The sequence below is a fragment of the Prunus avium genome, chromosome 4 (assembly GCF_965620075.1).
Source record: "Prunus avium chromosome 4, drPruAviu1.hap1.1, whole genome shotgun sequence".
In the NCBI taxonomy this organism is placed as follows: Eukaryota; Viridiplantae; Streptophyta; class Magnoliopsida; order Rosales; family Rosaceae; genus Prunus; species Prunus avium.
In genome coordinates this window covers 3,555,408-3,559,557 of record NC_142287.1, presented here as the reverse complement: position 1 = coordinate 3,559,557, position 4,150 = coordinate 3,555,408, and the positions used below count along the sequence as shown (strand labels likewise).

The 4,150-nt window shown below is 39.5% G+C and overlaps 1 long non-coding RNA gene across 1 annotated transcript; it reads left to right on the top strand.

Annotated features, from left to right (window-relative positions):
* The first annotated feature begins 673 nt into the window (after positions 1 to 673).
* On the top strand, positions 674 to 2,990 carry LOC148294705 (uncharacterized). Its single transcript, XR_015835426.1, has 3 exons — positions 674 to 1,322; positions 1,884 to 1,947; positions 2,717 to 2,990. It is a non-coding gene; the product is annotated as an uncharacterized LOC148294705 (long non-coding RNA).
* Positions 2,991 to 4,150: the final 1,160 nt, after the last annotated feature.

The window sequence follows — 4,150 nt, the reverse complement described above, 5'->3', positions numbered from 1 at the left end:
AACTTGAATTGTCCAATTTCTCACACCTATTGATTTCAGATCGAGCCCAAAACTTGGGCAACATCATAATATGGTGGGAGGAGTCATTTTGTGAGTTTTGAGTGAAATCCAATCGCTAGAAGTATGGAATACACCAACCACTCCAATTAGGAACGAACTGCGGTTGAACTTGAATTGTTCAATTTCTCACACCTATTGATTTCGGATCGAGCCCCAGTCTTGGGCAACATCATAATATGGTGGGAGGAGTCGTTTGGTGAGTTTTGAGTGAAATCCATTCGCTAGAAGTATGGAATACACCAACCACTCCAATCAGGAACGAACTGCCTTTGAACTTGAATTGTAACAACTCGATCCTTAATTAATTTTCAATTATTATTTTATTCTAGAAAAAGACTATTTTGCCCCTGGAATATTTTAACGGGTATGAAAGTTGACTTTTTGACCAGGAAGGAATTTGAAAATTTTGATTGGATCGTTATGCAGAGCACGTCGAAACGAGTTCTTAGACACGTAGTGAGCTCGAAGCGGAGTTGTAACGAAAAAGTTGCGATGAAGGAATTTGTCCGGTGGCAAACTTGTAAACAGTTCAAAGATTGTTTTTAGAAAACCAGAAAAAAAATCTCTTTTTACTCTCCCGACACGTCTGTTATTGTTGAGCCCCCAAATCTGATAAGCCCAACAAATTCCCTAAATATTCTCTATTCTGCACAAGTCCCATAAACCCATCATAATCCCAAAACCGACAGAACCTCCTCAAGACTTACTGATCTGTTCACGGGTCCAAAGCATCAACTTCCTGAGCTCGAAACGAAATAGTTCCTTCTTCAAACTTGTTCGTCTGCCTCATGAGTCGAACATATCCGAAAATTAGCCCAGTCGGAGAAATATAAACACCTCAAACCCCAGTTGGAGTATGAACAGCTCATCTCTGTCTGATACTCTGTGTTAAGCACGGATTTCTCTTTGCATGCGGGTTTCTGTTGCGATTCTTACCTCTATTCCTTCATAACAATTGTTTCTGAGGTCGACATCTACAACATATCCAAATTCCAAGGCAAACGGAGATTTCTATCTACTGTAAATCGTGTTCAAGTTGAGACTAGTCTTCACTTTCATTCTGTTTGCTGGTTTCACTCTAGTGTGCCCTTATTCACTCTTGCATGTGGCCTTCCTCTGATCTAGTGGCTTCGTTCCTTTCATCAAAGTTGTTCGTCTTTGTCTTGGCTATAATCTGTCAAAATTGGAGCTTCATCCAAGAATTGTAGTCATCTCAAGGCTGGTTGAAGTGTTGCCTACTTATTTTGTTCTGCTGTATTGAGGTAGGCTCGAATTCTTTCTTGTGTGTTAATTTCTATTGATCAGTCGACAACACTTTCTTCATACAGGTTGTTCCTTAGTTATAGAAATATGACATATCCAAAATTCACAGCAATTTAAGTTCTATAACCATCTGAAACCTTGTTCAAAGTTAGTAAGTCCTCTAGTCTGCTGTTTAAATGCTACAGCACCTTACTCACTCTTGGATGTCGATTTCCTTTGTTCAGATGACCAAGGTTTCTTCTTGAAAGTTGTTCAGTTTCCTGTTTTCTACAACATATCCAACATTAGTGGTTATTCAATAAGTTTAGACCTCTCGGACAGAGTATAACTGAAACAAACTCCTCTCTCGTTATCAAGTGTTGTTTGGGAGTTTTACTCCTAGGGGGAATTCTTTGTGCATTGCAGAAAGATTCAAGGATTATGGTACACCGGTTCAGCGTACTCGATAATAATGGTCTTAAACTAGTACACGCACTTTTAGAAGCCGGGGGTCAGGGCTTTAAATTAAATTATTGTGTTGAGCAATTTTATTGATTTAATATTTATGATGGCTTAAATAGGTACTCGGGTACCAGCTGATTCAAAGGAGGGACCCTCAAAGGGTCAGAGCAACTCGGACGCACAGTGAGTGGACTTTTGTTTTATAAATGGATTTTATGTTATTAAAGTTTCAATATTTGATCTTGAAGGATTTATTTATGGCTATTACTTTCCGAGCAGGAATAATGAAATTATATATATGTTCTCGATTATATGTTATTATATTTAAATGCAAATGGCTTGGAAAGTAAGAAATGAGGTTTTAATCATATTGAATGATTGGTTGAGGAATAAAATGGTAATTTCCAGGAAGGGCATGTATTTTGTTTTTAAACCACCATAGGTACCCAAAAATGTTGCCTTCAGATAAATTGTTGCTTTCGATTATAATGATGTCCAAGGACATCCCAGTTGCCTTCAGATGAGTCAGCGTGCGTTTGACAATTGCCCACAAGTTCGGGGACGCTCAAACTTTGTGGTGCTAGGAATGCGGCTCGGGTGGACCAAGTGTCCTCTGAGTCTTGCAAGGAATGCGGCTTGAGTAACTTTATGCTACCGAGACCTGCTAGGAGGAATTGACGGAAATTATGGAATTGACGGATTTATGATGGGTACACCTAGGTGGAAGGAAATTGTTTCCCTTTATTAATCTCAGATATTTTGTTAATGTTTCACTGAATATATGCTCAGCTATATGTATGAGGATTTGCATGCCTGAATTTTCATACGGATATTGAACATGGATATGATTAAATTTTCTAAATGTTTTAACAGAGGGGTTAGTATGTTGATACCTTATGTTCTAAAACTTTATTTTTGTCCACTCACGTTTTTCAATGTTTTGCGCCCCCAGGCAGTAGTCGTGTACGGGGACATCACCACAGGGCCGTCACTTTCCTCCATCCATCTCCTCCGCTACGTAGGAGTTCTTTTTGTATTTATACTGTTATCTTAAATTCTGAATTAGTTGCTCTGAAGATTTGCCCAAAGATCTTCTGTATGGCCTCAGGCCGGTTAGTTGGTTAAGTTGTTTGGATGTACGTTGAAAGCATGCTGGCGGTTGTGATGTTTTCTTTTTTATATGTATGCTTTCCAACAGGTGAAAATTTGGGAAAAGATTCAGTTTACAGAGGAGACGCTGCCGAATTTTCGGCGGATGTCAAACCTAAAAAGAATTTGGATTTTAGTAAGAAGGGCAAATTAGTCATTTGTGCCTGACACCCGCCAGGTGTCGGACACACACAGGGTTCGACTCGGATTCCAAAGTGGAATTTGGGTCGGGTCTTGTCATGAATTGTCCAATTTCTTACACCTATTGATTTCGGATCGAGTCCAAAACTTGGGCAACATCATAATATGGTGGGAGGAGTCATTTGGTGTGTTTTGAGCCGATCGCTAGAACTATGAATTACCCCTACCACTCAACTTTGGAACGAACTGCCGTTGAACTTGAATTGTCCAATTTCTCACACCTATTGATTTCGGAACGAGCCCAAAACTTGGGCACAATCATAATATGGTGGGAGGAGTCATTTGGTGTGTTTTGTGTTGAATCCAATCGCCAGAACTATGAGTTACCCCAACCACTCCAATTTGGAACGAACTGGCTTTAAACTTGAATTGTCCAATTTCTTACACCTATTGATTTCGGATCGAGCCCAAAACTTGGCAACCACTTAATATCGTATTAGGAGTCATTTGGTATGTTTTGAGTGAAATCCAATCGCTAGAACTATGAATTACCCCAACCACTCCAATTTGGAACGAACTGCCTTTGAACTTGAATTGTCCAATTTCTTACACCTATTCATTTCGGATCGAGCCCAAAGCTTGGGCAACATCATAATATGGTGGGAGGAGTCATTTGGTAAGTTTTGAGTGAAATCCAATCGCCAGAATTATGAATTACAACAACCACTCCAATTAGGAACGAACTGCCGTTGAACTTGAATTGTCCGATTTCTCACACCTATTGATTTCGGATCGAACCCAAAACTTAGGCAACATCATAATATGGTAGAAGTAGTCATTTGATGAGTTTTGAGTGAAATCCAATCGCTAGAAGTATGGAATACACCAACCACTCCAATTAGGAACGAACTGCCGTTGAACTTGAATTGTCCAATTTTTTACACCTATTGATTTCGGATCGAGCCCAAAACTTGGGCAACATCATAATATGGTGGGAGGAGTCATTTGGTGTGTTTTGAATGAAATCCATTCGCTAGAACTATGAATTACCCCAACCACTCAAATTCGGAACGAATTGCCTTTGAACTTGAATTGT